This window comes from Furipterus horrens, unplaced genomic scaffold (assembly GCF_987537825.1).
Source record: "Furipterus horrens unplaced genomic scaffold, mFurHor1.1.pri manual_scaffold_6, whole genome shotgun sequence".
NCBI lineage: Eukaryota > Metazoa > Chordata > Mammalia > Chiroptera > Furipteridae > Furipterus > Furipterus horrens.
In genome coordinates, this window is record NW_028327176.1 from 160,396,131 (window position 1) to 160,413,635 (window position 17,505).

Here is a 17,505-nt window from a genome sequence, read left to right on the forward strand (position 1 = left end):
ACCAATGGTGAGAGGAAGGAAACCGGGGTTCAAATCAATGATTTGGAACATAAGGAATTAAAAAACAGTCAACCAGTGCAGAATGAGGAAGCAAGAATTGGAAAAAATGAGGAAAACTTCCCAAATTTGTGAAGAAGATGGACATACAGGTCTGGGAAGCACAGAAGGTCCCAGACAAGCTGGACCCAGAGGGGACCACACCAGGATGCATCATGACTGAGATGCCAAAGGTGAAAGATAAAGAGAGAGCCCTGGGGCAACAAGAGAGAGGTGGAGAGTTGCCTACAGAGGGGTGTCTGTAGGACTATCAGCTGATTTCTCAGAGGACACTTTGAAGGCAGGAAGGGACTGGCAAGCAGTATTAAATGTGAAGAAAAGCAACCTACAGCCAAGATTACTCTATCTAGCAAAGTTATCATTTGGAATAAAAGGTCAGAGGAAGTGCTTCCCAGATGAGGTGAAGTTAAAGGGGTTCATTATTACCAAACCATTATTATATGAAATGTCAAAGGGACTTAAGAAAAAGAACATCAAAACTATGAACACGAAAATGACAACAAACTCACAACAATCAACAACTGAATCTAAAATATAAAAACAAAACCCGACTAAGCAAACCAGAATAGGAACAGAATCATAGGTATGAGAATCATTTGGAGGGTTATCAGCTGGGAGAGAGGAGGGGGAGAAATGGGGAAATGGTGCAGGGACTAAGAAGCATAACTTGTTGGTACAAAACAGACAATGGGATGTTAAGAATAATATAGGAAAGGGTGAAACCAAAGACTTATATGCATGACCCACGGATATGAACTAAGGGGGTGGAATTGCTGGAGGGAAGTCGGGTACTGGGCAGAGGGGAACAAAGGGGAAAAAATTGGAACTACTGTAACAACATAATCAATAAAACATACTTAAAATAAAATTTTTAAAAATTGTCAGAATTTGGTGTGGAAAGTAGTAGTTCAAAAAGAGGAGGGCGAACATGCATAGCAGATGGACACAGGCAGATTCCCGACTGGAGAATCAACAGCTGTGCAGTTTTCCATTCAAGATTTAGTTGGAAGTTATTAAACCAGGTAATGAAAAACTCAAGGCTTTGAGCTATTAAGTGAAAAAAATAATATATAGCTCAACGACGTAAGATAGCAACAGTGCCAAATTAGTACATCCATAAATATGTTGAAGAAGCTAGCATTTGCATAAATTACACCATAGTGGGGTTGCTTTTATTCATTTTTCCAGTCAGTTTAGCTCTGATTGTGGGAATAGGAGAATGTTTGCATCCCCGGGAACAATTTCTATGAAATATCATTTGAAAAGGAACAATTTCCATGAAATATCATTTGAAAGAAATAAATGAAGATAAGTTATCTGCAACAAGCAAGGATTATGGAAGAAAACATCTACAATCAAAAGCAACTAATTTATATCTTTTCGTAGATCAAACATGTGATGTTAGCTCTCATTCCAGAAATTTAAGTCCACGGTTTGGATAATCAGGTGATAGAGAGCCTTGGTTGCTTGGTTAAACATTCTGAATCATACTAAGTAATCTTTTTCTGATATTTAGATGGCAATCAGTATTTTGTCTGTCATGAATTTCACACTCCGTCTCCCAAGCAGACACATTGCAGCATTTTTGACTGACTATTTCGTGCTGTTCATTTCTTCATCACTCACCCTCTACTCCCACACAGTGCTTCTTATGATTCCTTAAAAATGTCATTAGATTAGACATTTTCCCAACCCTGGGCCTTTACTGATATTTTATCCTTTTCCTAGAATTGCCTTCAACTGCCTCTTCTACCTGACCACTATGAGGTTATCATTTAAATCTTTCTGATCCTTCCTCTTACACAATGAAGGTCAGAATTCAGCACATCCTCCTCTAGGCTGCCACAACAGCATATGTGACCATTACAGGCTTCATTGTGGGGGACAGACAGGCATGGGGAGATGTGGGAAGCAGACAGGCTTGGTTTAAAAGACTGACCGCTGTGCAGAGCCGCCCCCTGCTGGGCCCTTAGCCGGCAGGTTGTCTTCCAGGTCTGCTCTGAATCGCACTCTCGGGGGAGATTTTAAAGATAGAATAGAAATACAAAGTGGCTTTTAAGGAAAAGGGAACCTGCTCTGTTTTTCTCTGTAAAGCCTCAAATCTTTGTCAGTAAAATGTGAAGAACAGAAGATTAAGTAAGATGAAATGATTTTGACCTTGTGTAAAATACCTGGATGTTTCAACCCTGTATTGATCTGCATTTCCCTTTCACTCCCTACCATTTGGGGAAGTGCTGCATATTTTCCTTAAGTACTTCTGCACGTGGAAAGTGGATAAAAACCCTGGCTAATAAAGAAATGGGGGTGGGGGGGCGATTTTCCACTAGAGAAAACCCCCTCCCTTCCTTCCTCAGATGAGAGTGTCTGAGTAGTTTCTTCACCCACTCCAAGGGACCCAGAGTCTCTCTCACTTCATATCATTGCTTTACATCTATTACCAATCTCTCTCTCTCCTTGATTTCAGTAGCTTGAGAGCAGGAACTTGAGCTCACTCACTGGGGTATCCTCAGTCCCTAGCAATCATCTTGCGTGTCAAGCATACAACTTATGTTCATCATGTGTTTCTAAAGTTAATTGAAGGTAAGATTATTGCCTAAGAATCTATTGGAAGAACATGGACAGTGTAAAATAATATAGGAAATATGTAATGATATCTTGGAAAAGAGAAACAGTGCTTGAGTTTTATAGATAAATGCAATAAGGCATCTATTTTTAGACCTAATTCTCATAGTTAAAGCCAACAGGCAGGGTTATAACTTTATAGCCCTCTAATTGAGAGCAAGTTGAGTTACAAACTCTTATTATGCTCACTTTCTATTTAGGAAGGTTGATTTTAACCAGTAAACCATTAATGCATTTGATGGGAATTTTTGGGCACAGATGAGGTTTTCTACAAAGGAGGGTTAAATAAAATAAAACAAAAGCCCTGGCCTAATCTCTTCTGTGCTGATAACGATTTTTCTGTTGTTGTTGTTAAGTTCAGACTGCTTGCAGAGTAATTGGATGTGTTTGCTAATTTAATTTAAGTGAACTACTTATCTGTCTCATCATTAGCATAATGGATGGTCCCAGTAGCTCTGTAGAAATCAAACTAAATGGGGGTGGGAAGGTGTTTTTAGAAGGCAACAAAAGCAATAAATTGCAAGGGAGCTGAAAATCGCACATGCTGATTAAATTACCTTTCCTTTAAAAAGCATCAGTAGGAAAATGCTTAGCCTTGGCACCTGCTTCTTAGAAAGGGCAGCACAGAAACAAAAATGTAGTTTCTCCAGAAGTTAAAAAAAAAAAAATTAAGGTGCAAAACGTAGATATATGGAAATGGATTGATCCTTTCAGGAAATTCTTGAGCTGACTGGGAGTACTATCTCTAACCTAGATCTAAAGCTGATCACTGTGCACTGCTATAAAAGTTAGTTTAAATAGGAAAGAATTAAAGAAGCATATTTTGAACTACTTAATCTTCTGAAAACAATCTTTAAGGCCCAATAAGAATGTGGTTTTACTGCTTTCTCTCCACATCCCTTTGGTTTTCACCACAGAAGGCTCTATCTGCTGCCAAAACTTAAGTTTGTTACACTGTTTTGGGAAGAGTTGCTAGATTCTATGACCTGCTTCCTTGTGACTAGGAACACAATTATTAACTAATGGACTTATGTACTTATTGGGCATTGCATAACTTTTCATGCTGGAATCAGATTGGACACCAACAGCCGCATTTCCTTTTCTACATCGATTATCATGCAGTATTTACTTTAAAAAAATCACAGATCTGAACCCAGCTTGACAAAGATTTGGTGTCACCAAAAAGAATGTAATGCGAGGAGAAACAAGATGGCGGAGGAGTAAGTGGAAGCTACACTAACTTCCTCCCAGAACTAGTCTGGATTTACAACGTAATTTTGGAGAAATCATCTGGAATAACCAACTGAACACCAGCTGGAGAGAAGTCTTATAACCACGGAGAGACAGAAAAGGCCGCTACATCACAATGTGACCGGTAGGGAGTGTGGAGACGCGGAAAGGCTGGCTGGGCTCACACGGGTGGCAGCTGAAGGGACTGAGAAACAGATCAGCAGCTGGGGATTCCCCCTGAGAAAGGCAGGGTCCAAACCCCCAGCTGGGCTTCCCAGCCTACAGCAACAGAGTGGAAAGTAAAATGGTATCCAGCTGTGAAAAGCGAAAAGCCACAGGGTTTCTTGCTATCCGGAGGGAAACAGCTGGAGAAAAAGAGCTCTTAAGCGGATCACATACAAAAATATTTTGGCCCCCACTTACCCTGGGCTCAAGCGGAGGAAAGGCAGAGAGGACTGGAGATGCTTGGGGAGAGTTTGGTGTGGTGGCTTTGAGGGGAGAGCTGGGGAAGCGGCCGGCCGGGTCCCTGGGCTGACTCATCCCCACACTGCAGGCAGACCATTCCCAGCCAAGTGGCGTCAGCCTGAGGGGAAGCAAAGGCCCTGCCTACAGAAATTAAGCTGCCACATCCACGGTCCTTAGGCCTGACAGCTAATCACAGATTGAATAGATTAACAACTAAAGGAGACAGACAAAGGCAGTAGATCCCTGGAAGTCTCCAACAGGCTGCCTAGGCCCAGACTGATACAGGATCTGATGCCACCAGGGGCAGATCCAGGAAGTGCAGATCATTCTAAGAAGCACCAACAAACAATAGGAGTCACAAAAATGGGGAGACAGAGAAACAACACCCCATCAAAAGGAAAGGTAGAGTCCCCAGAAAGAGTGCTAAATGAAATAGAGGGGAGCCAACTATCAGATATGGAATTGAAAGCATGTATTATGGAGAAGCTCAATGAGCTCAGCGGAAACTACAAAGAACTCCAGAAAAACTACAGTGAACTCCAGAAGAACTATAAGGAACTTACTGAGAATTATACCAGCATCAAAAAGGACATGGAAGCTATCAATAAGAGCCAGGAGGAAATGAAGAATATGATCTCTGAATTGAAGAACACAGTAGAAGGAATTAAAAACAGGCTAGAGGAAGCAGAAAATCGGATCAGCGAGCTGAAGGACAACATAGACAAAAACTCACAGACAGTGCAACAAAATGAAAAAAGGCTGAACAAGACTGAAGAGACTCTAAGACAGCTGCAGGACAACATGAAACGTAATAATATCCGTATCATAGGAATTCCAGAAGGAGAAGAAGAAGAGCAAGGGATAGAAAACCTCTTTGAAAAACTAACGACAGAAAACTTCCCTAACATGAAGAGAGAAAGAATCATGCAAGTCCAGGAAGCACAGAGGGTCCCAATGAAGGTGAACCCCAACAAGCCCACTTCAAGACACATCATAATTAAAATGGCAGCATTCAAAGACAAAGAGAGAATCCTAAAAGCAGCAAGAGAGAAACAACTAATAACATACAAGGGAGCTCCAATAAGGCTATCATCAGATTTCTCAGCAGAAACACTACAAGCCAGAAGGGAATGGCAAAATATATTCCAAGTAATGAAAAACAAAGGCCTACAACCAAGAATACTCTACCCAGCAAGGCTCTCATTCAAAATGGAAGGTGAAATAAGGAGTTTCCAAGACAAAAGAAGGTTAAAAGAATACATCTCCACCAAACCAGTATTGCAAGAGATGCTAAAGGGTCTGCTTTAAGAAGATGAAGAAATAGAGAGAGACAGAGAGGAACATGAGTACAAAGGGGGAAAATGACAATGAATAAGTACTGAAAGAAAGAAGGAACTTCTACCATTTGCAACAACATGACTGGAACTAGAGAGAATTATGCTTAGCGAAATAAGCCTGGCAACAAAAGAAAATTACCTTATGCTATCACCTGTTACAGGAAATTAATGAACAACACAAACAAATGAGCAAAATTGAACCAGAGGTATGTAAACGAGGAATAAACTAACAGTAACAAAGGGGGAGATGGGAGGGAGAGAAGTGGTAAGAAGGGGAAGGGTCTAGTCAAAGAGCATGTATAAATGAGCCATGGACATGGACAACTGGGTGGGGACTGAATGTGGGAGAAGGGAGCGACAGGGTGCAGAGAAGCAAGAGGGGGAAAAAAGTGAGACAACTGTAATGGAAAAACAAACAAACAGAAAAATTTTTAGTGGGGCGAAAAAATAAAAATATAAAGAATAGAAATGCAAGTTCAGTGAATATTAGAAGGACAAGGTTTTTCCTTCACACTGTATATATTTTCTCCCTATCTGATCCCTCCAGAATTTGGCATTCTAAAGAAGTAAGTAATGATCTAAGTTTCTTTGCATAAAACTAATAAGACCAGTTGTTAATAATGATTTTTTTGACTAAGACTTTGACTGGAATGTCATGCCTAAAGGAGACATGCTTGGGCTTTGGTTGTTACCAAAAAGCCCTGAGCAACTGGGACTGACTTTCAAAGGTAATAAAAGTCCACGAGATAAAAGGCCTGGTACCTTGGATGGATGAGCGGTCCATAGCAATCTTTCCAGGGAAGGAACGAAGGTTGTTTTCCTGAAAGATGGCTAGAAGGGACCTTAAGGCACAATGGAAAACCAGGAGGACCTGGAAAAGACAGGTGTTTACAGGCAAGGCTGAATGCCAGGTATGTGGATCTGCTTCTGTGCCCTGAAGGGCAGACTGAAGGTCACCGTAAATGTTCCTTGCATAAGTTCCAGCAAAGCAGAACTAAAGATCATAAGTGATCATTTGCTGCTCTTGTTGTGTTTATGCAAATGAACAGGATAAATTAAAAATGAACTTAATGGAGTCCCTTTAATGACAAGGAGGGTAATCTTAGGGAGAAAAATCAAGATTCAAGGAAGATCACAATGCCCAGTGGTAAACTATAAAGTAGTCCAGCTAACTGTCTTTAAAGTTTCTTTTCATTTAAAATTTGTTTTCATTTGAAAGTTAAACTATGTCTGTGGCATTATCAAAGATGTTTAATTCACAGGCAAGAAGAATGTCAAATGCCTTGCAACTGGATGTCTTTCTGATAAGACAGTCCTACAGATCTATAAACTTGTGTGTGGGTTATGTTACATAAATTAACATGTGTTTTCTGTTTTCAAAGGGCATAAGCCTACGATCTCATTACCTGAGTGATTGTCTGTACGTATAGACCTCACTTAATCCTGTCTGCATTGCTGCCTCCTGAGACTCATTGGTTTGGCTGAACTAAGTGGCTGGGTTGGTGAAGAACGGGGTGGTCTGTGGGCTTCACTTTAAAACTGGTTTCTCTTTTCTATCCTAATGGCTTGGACAGAAAGACCCCAGAGGCCTGAGAGGGGGGAAACCTAAAATATTTCCCTCAGTCCAAACTAAGTATAATGGGCAAAAGAGTTTTGGACAGGTGAGATGTACCTGGCATACCTTCCTCCAAAGAAGCCCTTCTTTTCCCTAATGTGGGACATTGAAAAATTAATACCTGTCTTTTGTCATCTAGTGGTTACAGATTGAATGATGTCCTTTAACCCTGTTGCCCCCAGAATACAACAAGGATGCCAGCCTGTTAAACCAAGCATGCCGTTGTCCAGAGACAGCCAACCAACCTGGAGTCTGCATGATCCTTCCCCTTGTAGGAAGGCCACCCTCCCCTCCACATCCCCACTCTTATTAGGGATTTCTGGACCCAAGGGTAGGTAGGACGACGACCATGTCCAGCTTGAAGCAGCTAGAGGAGCTCGAGACCTTCGTCCATTGTCCTTTATAAGATTGTAAAGGGTCTTAAGTCTGAGAGGGAGGGATTGTTATTTTTTATTGTTAAAATATTTAACTAATTAATTAATTATTTTTTAAAAAAAGAAGAAGAATATATGAAAGGGTGAGCCATGGGCATGGACTTAGGGAGGGGATTGTCGGGGAAGGGGGTTGCTGGGCGGAGGGGAGCAAAGGGGAAAAAATTGGAACTATTGTAACAATATAATCAATAAAATATACTTAAAAAAAGAATGTAATGCAATTTAATGTTGAAACTGTGTATTACTTGAAACTAGTAGTCTACACAGCATTTCATAGATGTCACTATGTTTCCCTCAAAAATCTAAAATATATGATGTTACCATGAATTCTCCAGCCTCCTGGTGTGACTGTACATAAGTTTGAAACTATGATTAAAATTATGTCAGATGAAAGCAAATAACTCAAAGAATATTTATGTATGCATCATATGACTCCATGTATATGAATTTCTAGAAAAGGCAAAACTCCACTATAGTGACAGAAACAGAACAGTGTTTGCTAAGGGTCAAGCGTAGGCAGAGATATCACAACAAAAAGCTTGAAAAACTCTTTGAATAATATTGATGTTCTTTCCCCTGATTATGGATGTGTTACACTGGTGTATATATTTGAGCTGTACTCTTAAATGAATGTGCTCTATTGAATATATATTATATCTCAATCAAATTGATTTAAAAAAGAAAAAAAGGTGCTCTTTTGAGAAAGTTTATAGAATGTTATTGAGAGGTGGTTGCTTTTAGAATAGTAAAAGATAGATTAGAAAGCAATATGACAAATAAAGATGCATGACATATATATGTATATACTTATATATACATATATTATATATATATATAATCTTATTTTGCTTTAATAAAATATGAAGGATGAATGTAAAATAGCCATGCTATCTTTCTCTGTAGATTTGAAAGAATAATAGAATATTACTATTATGTAAAGTTTAATCCTATTTCTTTGATCCCCAATCATACCAAAAATCTTTTATTACACACAGTAAAATCAGTATGAAAATATCAATTTAAAAGAGCACTTATATTGTAAACATTGATAGAACCTCTCCTGATTTTAGAATGTGTTTTAGTATGACTTGAAGTTTCATCACAAGAAGAGTATTAAATGGAATAGCTATCATCCTTATATTTTGTCTACTGCAAAACTGCTTGATTCAGGTATTTTATTTAAACAATTATTTAAGAATAATCTATAATTTGTGGCAAATAGAAAAATAAGGGGTTTTTCCCTTAAAGATTAAAATAAGGAACATATCATTTAAATTATTTAAGAGCGGGAAAGAAAATTGAACAGAAGAAACTGAAGAAATATAAGAAAGTGAAGATCTTAAACACTGAATAAATAGATGGCTTAGAGAACAAGTTCCATCAAATACAACAAATGTTCTTTAACCCTCTTTATGTTATTAAATCAGTTTTAGCATGGAAAGTAAAATTAGATAGATCAACTGATTTTTATTTTAAAATTAGGTCACTTAACTGTATATTATACAAAATTACATTACATTTAATTTTGTCTTAACAAGTTTGTAAGTTTGTAATCTTGGGCAACTCTTTAAACTGTTCTGAGCTTTAGTTATCTTATTTTTCAAATTATAGGATTATCTCTTCAAGTTCAAAATTTCCATGATCACAATATTTTACAAATATAGACATTTTCCTGGACATTTAAAGCTATTTATAACAATTTTACTATCTTAAAAATAAATATTTATAAGTAGATATATAAAATAGAATAATTTCTTAAATATTGAATTAAAAATATATAATACAAGTAATAATTTCTGAAGGAAAACCAAAGCTACTTATTCCTGCAATCATCAAATTGATGTTCCATATATGAAAGAAACTACCTCCGCATGTGCTAGCAGCTAGATTCTTTTCATTACTACTGTACTCACCTTTTCACTTAAGGGAAGCACTTTACAACACATTTTTCCTTGTGGCTTCTTCCACCATTGATTATTTAGAAATGTGTTGTCTAATGTCCATACACTTATACTTTTCCAGGTATATATTTTTTTATTGATTTTTAAAATTCAATTCTTGTGGTCTGTGAATGAACTCTATATTGTTTCAGTTTTCCTAAATTGTTTGAAACTTATTTTATTAACTGATTTATAATCTATCTTCATCATTGTTTCCTGTGCATTTGGAAAAAATGTGTATTCTACTAATTTTAGTTTTTATACATCAATTAATTCAAGTTATGTGATAGTGATTTTCTTTTTACTTTTTAGAAAGTATAACTGGCATATAACATCATACAAACTTCAGGTGTACAAAGTAATAATTTAATATTGTATATATTGCAAATTGATGGCTACATATTTTGTTAACATCCATCACCATATATAGTTAAAATTTTTTCTTGTAGTAAGATATTTTTAAACAATTTTTAATTTATTGATTTTAGAGAGAGAAAGTCATCAATTTGTTGTTCCACTTATTTATGTATTCATTGGTTACTTTTTGTATGTGCCCCAACCATGATCAAATCCAAACCTTGGCATATGGGGATGATACTCTAACCAACTGAACTCTCTGGCTGGGACTGTGATAAAAACTTTTAAGATCTACTCTCTTAACAACTTTCAAATATGCAATACATTATAATTAACTATATAGTCTTCACGCTGTATATTGTATCCCTACGACATTTATTTTATTATTTGAATCCATTAAAAATATTTTTATACATAAATTTCCTGAAGATAAAAATAATTTAATTATTTATGTGTTACATTGTTCCTCAAACTTCCTGAATTTTAAAGTTATGCATTTTCTGTAAAATATTGCCTCCTTTGGAAAGAGTGAAGCTCCATTCAGATCATCCCAACTCTGCCCATAATGGCATCAAATACATGGAAATGTACATATGATTTGTCATTGAATTCTAAGTCTGTGTGTGTGTATGTGTGTGTGTGAGAGATACAGAGGGAGACAGAGATGCTTCTTTCCTAAGCAAAGACGTATGCTAGATGTTTTGAGATGCTACAGTTGCTATTTATTTTGACACTATGTTCACTTACATTGCTGAAACACTTTTAGACCTTCTAATGAATGTTCAATTCTAGAATGGCAGCGTTCTGGGGTACATGAGTCACTTGGTGTTCCAGTTCAGCTTTCCATTCAGAGTACCACCTATCCACAGGCATCTTACAAGCTCTGAGTGTTCTGATACAGTGGTTTGAAGGATGTCTGTCACTGATTTACAGGACCTCTGTGAAAATGATACAAAGTGGTAGACCTTTTAAAATTGTTTTTGTTAGTGGCAATGTCTCCATTTTTGTGCTTGTCTCATGCAGATTTGACTTTCATTTGCTGTATTGGCTTATGCCACTTAGCAACAGTAGGTCTTCACTGCAGGGCATAGCAAGATAATTTAACAAAACAAGAAGGAAGTTGAAAGTTCTAACAATAGCATAACCTTACAAGGTACTGTTTCTCACCAAAGATGAAATTTTGCCATCGGAACTTTCATTTTCATTTAGAGATGAAGAACTGAGGAACAGATGAGATAAATGACTAGAATTACTCCTAGAATTAACAGTCTGACCTCGGCTCTGAGGACTCCTTGTTCACTGAGCTCACTAATATAGCACGTTTGTTCTGAAAACACATCTGGTCTTGCAACTCTAATAAGAGGCTTGGAGTATACTCCTGAGCTTGTATTAAGTTATTTAGGAGAGCTTTGGATGTGGTCAGGAAAAATGTAACATAGCACTAATGACTTCATGCAAGCAGTTAGTGCTTGCTGAAAGTTCAACACGGAGCATTGACGTAGAAATTGACAGTCTTGCAAAGGGCACAGGGCTGGGAGCTGATGTGGCTGTGTAAGAGACCAAGAATTTCTTTCTTTGCTGTTACCACTTTGCTAACATGTGCTTATTTCTGGAATTTGTACATTTTTTAAATAATAATATGCACTAATCCTCTTTATCATTTATTCTGAGCTTTCCTTAAGAGTCTAAGTGTGGTTTTGTAAACATTTATTTTTCTAACTTATTTTGTTAACCTATGTCTTTGAATGGGTTGTGATTTATTTAGAGAGCTATCTTATTTTGTTGCTTTCTTTTTATTTGGGCAAATATTTTGAGTCTTTCAGTGACTTATGACATGTGTTTACACTTAAATATTATGGAAAATAAATATATTTAATTTTATACACAAAGAAAAACATCTACAGCATGTCTTATGGGCCTACAGGGTTAATGAGGAAAATGGTGCATGGCAGCAACAGTATCTCCTGAAAGGAGTGCAGCAATGTCATCAATAGGTCAGTTCCTGGCAAGTTGTGCTGAATTTCCATGTGTTCATGAGTTTGCAAACTACAGAAAGAAGATTATGATGGAGGAAAAATCAGATGGAGTTGCACAGGGTGGGTGATATACAACAGATTAGAACACAAAATTTTAGTTCTCAATCTAGTTTTGTTACAGACTAGATTTGGCCCTGGGCAGGTCATCTAACCATTCTAAGATTCATTGTTTTATCTCTAAAGTGAATATGGCTCTCTCTTAAGGTCTTTTTCAGCTCTTGTGTAGAAAACAATAGTTTTTCAACACAGAGTTTCTTTCTGACCCTGATTGTAATCCAAAAATTAGATTTTGAGGTGCTGGATAAATTAGCCAAGGTTTGCAATAACACATTGAGGATGTAGTTTTAAGGCATTTGGGAGCTAGCAGACCAAGGTTCTAGGTCTAGTTTTGATACAACTGATGATGATGGCAAATATATGCACTTTTCTAGGGATTAAGTGCATTTTCTACATATGTCAGTTGGGCTAGAGGTCCTTGAATTTTCTATTAGCGGTAATATTCATTATTCTCTTTGGGTTTTTTCCTAGGAAAATAACTCAAGGAAGTGATCTAAATTTTTAAATATATAGTCTCAGTTTCCAAAATATTTCTGTGAGAAGTTTTGACAGGGATATACCAGAATGAATCATTTCACAGGTGCTTTTCAAGGGCATTATTCCAAAAAAAGCTTTATGTGATACAATGATTTCATAAATAAAAAATCTTAGGTAGTTATTTATTTTCTACAGACCTTTGTCTATTAAGAGGAATAGTAGTGGGGGAGAGTAGTGGATTTGTCTGTGTAGCTCATATTATTTGAACAAAATTGAGAACTAACACAATTATTAAATGCTTACAAATTCATGACCTGTATGCATGAATTATGAGAGAGCTATTGAAGGCAAAGAGTGTTGACCAACCATTTATCATCTCTTTTTAAAATGTAAAGCACAAACATAAAATGACCAGAAATACTTTATTTGATGGAACCATACAAACAAATAAGAGTTGAGTTAATATTTTTCAAGTGCTATCATCATTGTAACTTTAAGCAGAGAAGCCTTAACAATTATTATTAACAATTAATTAATTAGATTGTTTAATCTAAATTCTAATTACAAGTTATCATTTTACTTTTCATCACATAATTTTTATAATGAGAATAAAAGAAACAATATGTAGAAAAGCACTCAGAGAGAAAACATCCAAAAGTATTATTTTAGGAATTAATTTTGATGTCATATTTATATTAAGATATGTTGTCAGTGTCCACAGTACATCTTGTATAAGGTTGGTTGTTGTGAAATTCCTATTTTACACATTGGGAAACAAGCATAGAATGTTTAGTAAACTTTCCAAGGCCACATATGTTGGGATAATGCTGGTAAAAGGACTTATCTTTGATATTTTTCTGATACAGTCCAGTGCCTAACACAGTGCACTAGAAAAGTAAGTGCTCAATAAATAGTCACTGAATGAAAGAATGAATGAACAAATGATTTCGTTCTATGAAATCTAAAAAAAAAAAACCAAAAAACAAAAAAGCTCTTGCATTTTCTATTACCTTTCCTCACTAAATTGGACAAGCTGGAGAAGCAGTTGAGCGATAAACTCTATCCACTGTCCTATCACAAGTTTCCATTGCTACATGAAGGGGCTTTGCAAGATGGTATCATCCGGTCAGTCCTGATAGTACACATTGCTAGGCCCCCATAAGGAGTGTCATTAATCTTGGTTCATTGTAATGTTGGCTTTTGTGATGTGAGTTAGGTTCATCAGCACGTGGCCAAGACCTACCACTTTCACAGAAGTCACTGAAAGTCCGTTATTAATAAATACATTACTGATGTCATAGCCTAATGACATTTTAGTAAACCAGTGTCCTAAATCTTGGAATTAAAGAACTTAATTAGTTACAGTCCTTGAAAATAAATCACTTGTCTCGTATTGGCTCCGGTTACCTTGCCAGAAAGTAAGTATAATGCTAGAAAAAACCCTCAATTTACTTCCTGAGTTAATTTAACATGAGTTGCAACTGTAAACATAAAAAGATCACAGCAGCATGACTTTTAGAATTGAATGAAAAATATTATAAAGAACACAAATGTTTATTTTATTGGGAGACAAAAGGTCGCAAAACCACAATAGTCATTCCCAATGATGAGTCAAGTAAGTTAAAGATTATCATCCGTTTCATTGGCACTTAAAACCAATTACTTAAAAAAACAAGTAAGACATATCATGATGCACTTACGTGTGTAATGTATTCCTTCATCTTTGATGACATTCATATTTCTTTCTTTTCGAGAAAGAAAGGCTATTTAATTCCACAGAAGGATCCTATTAAAGTGATTGATCTAAAATTTCACCCAGTTGATATTTTCATTAGGGCATAGTCTGGAGAAATCTGAAAATCCTACATCTTATTTGCCTATATTTTATACAAATGATTCACCAGACCTGCCAAAATGAGTCATGTATTTCCTCTAGAGTGAATGTCCTAATTATAATTCAAGACAAATCTTAGAGATAAGATTTATCAAACATTTCTATTTCTTCCTGTCATGTCTGAAGTTCAGAGATATTTTGAGCTCTAAAAGAGCATCACTAGGAACTGATAGCAGTCTTTGGTGCAATTGTAACCCAGTCTTAGACCATAGCCACAACTAAAAAAGAAATAGACATAAATAAAATTAAACTATTGAACATCAACTTATTGGTAAATTGAATTTACATACCTACATGATGCAAAATAGTAGCTTTTATATAAGTTTCTGTGCTCTTTAAACTTAAGGCATAGTCTGTTTCATTTAAAAATACCTGTCTAATTGTAGTCAGGAATTTGATTGTGTCAATTATATTTAAAAGACCATTACTAAGTAAACTTCAAATTGATTTGTGAACAGCTCTGTCGTGAATGGAAATAGAAAAAATATAAGCACCCATGCCTGCAACAAACACAAAGAGCAGATTTTTGAGCTCCAGACCCTTCAACGTGTCTGCTCATTAGTCAATCCCTTTGCCCACTTTTTTTCTATACCAGGCAGAAGTGTAAAATACTTTCAAAGAAATTCCCCCAGTTTTTACATTTCAATTGCCTGTGCCACTGTGGACAACCGGAAGATTCTATTATCAATCTTAAAGCACTTATAATGGCCATGCATGTTTTTCTATTGTCCTTGTTGCTTCTGTCCTGGAGAACTTGATGGGCCAGAGCTCTGTTCAGGGCGCTGTGCAGGAGTGACAGGAAACTGAAATCCATAGCCATTGTAACCATTCAAGTAGACACATTGGAAGAAACTGATGGGGCCTAAGGAATAGAGCATGATAATTTGTTAAAACAAGCACAACAAAGGTGAAGTACAGCAAGCAGTATAGTACAATGCATGTAGACTTGGGTTCTGTAGCCAGATAGCCTTGACAATGACTAGCAAGTTACTAAACCTCTTTGTGTCTTGGATTCCTCATGTGGAAAATTGAGACAACAACAAAAACCTTAAAGAAATGTTGAAATTAATAAGTAAATATACATGAAGCACTTGAAATACTTCCGGGCACATAATATTTATCGGCAGCCGTCCGTCTCGAGAGACGATGGTGTAGCTTCTTAAGAGTCTATCTGCACCGCCGAGAATGGCTGTGCAGTCCGACTCGGGAGTGACACGGTATCTGTCTCCTCCCGTGTTGAATCGACATCTTGCGATGACGCTGGAGTGTCCTCTCCAGTGAAGCTGAAGCTACAGAGCCTGGGCGGGGTGATATGGAGGGTCTGCTGTTGCCCATGCAGCAGACACCCCCTCTCTTCGCAGCTGAAGGGTCCAAGGGAAAGACGGAGTCAATACAGCTTGGCTTCAGGTGCGCCGCAGGAGTTGCCGGTGTTGACTACAACGTCAAACCGCCTTAGGGACTCCGGCTCCGGATTTTCTGTCGGGGTTTACTCCCTTAGCCTTTCCCCTGAAGAGGTATGCCGCAAGGCAGCGGAGGTTTTTTGGAGTCAGAGTTTTCCTTCTCTGACTTGAATATATATGTGTATATATATGTATATATATATATATATAGAATTGTCTTTCAAATTTTACTTAAATGTCTATCTACTTATCACTCTGGAGACTGATTTCTTTGGGTCGACTTCCTGTTATTCTGTCAATCACTATATATCCTTGGGCAACTTACTTTCCCTCTCTGTGCCGCCGTGTTCCCATTTGTGAAGCAGGGATGATACTAATCCCAACGTACAGTGCGATGCTGTCAATGTCCCCCAGCCACAGCAGTGCCAACGGCACACTGTGGTCCAACGGAGTCGGGTGTATTAGCTCACGGAAAGGAGGGAGAAGACACAAAGTGGAGAGCCACGGGGGCTTCAGGGGGAGGTATTAGAAGGGGCTGTGTCAGACGTCTTTAGGGAGGCCTCAAGGTCAGAGCGCGGAGCTAATACTGCAATTGGATGCTTCAGTATGCTGTCTCTCTAGGAAGGGCTTACTCCGCGGTTGGTAAGGAAAGACTAGTTATACATTTTAGCCTGGAGAGGGGGGATGTTCTGTATTTTTGTGTTTGGGACAGTGAACTTGCTTCCGTCTGTGTTTAGGCAAGACGATGAAACGGTTTCGTTTTCATGTCACCTCCCACATAATAAGCCCTTACTAAATGATGATAAAATTAGTCTAACATAAAAAGTCGAAGTAATTACTTTATAGAAATATATTGGTGTTGTATAGCATTCAAAAAAATTGTTATATAGTCATGGGTTTCAAAACACCAGTTTATCAATATGCAAAGCAACCACTTTCTTTTTTCTTTTTTAGTGTTTTAATAATACCATGGAGAGCCTTGTGGTTCCTAAAAATTTGAGGTTGTCCTCTTGCCCTTACTCTGGAGGCAAGAGCTCTCCTGAGATGAAATAGTTACTTGTTAAGGCGGTGCATCCAGGTAGCAGCTCTGTTGTCAGGGCACAGAGCAGCACATGAAGGAATTAAAGCCAAGTGAGGCAGTGCACACAGTGGATACAAGCATGAGCTCTGGGCCCAGAAGGCTGGTGCTCCCAGGTAGCAGCTTTTTTTCAGAGATGGCGAGCTTAGCCTCTCTTCACAATCACGGGCACCTACTGACTCTTCAGTATTTTCCTCCTGTTCATTCGCATTCCGTCAACCAACCACAGGTTTTTTTTGCAGGTGGCCAGGAAAGAGAATGACAATGGAAGTTAGTAGGGTAGGGAAAATGAGGAAGCTGGCCAAATAAAGGAAATACAGACTAAAGAAAAACCTGGGTAGAAAGAAGCTGAAGGAAGCAGCAAGAAATTATTCTGATTTCATCACCCTGGGTGTCAACTGACTTTAATCCCTAAGTTTTCAATGATGAAAATGCAATAGTTTGAAGAAATCTTGAAAGGAAAAAAAAATTCTTTTCCTTTTCACTTCATGCATGCAGAATTATTT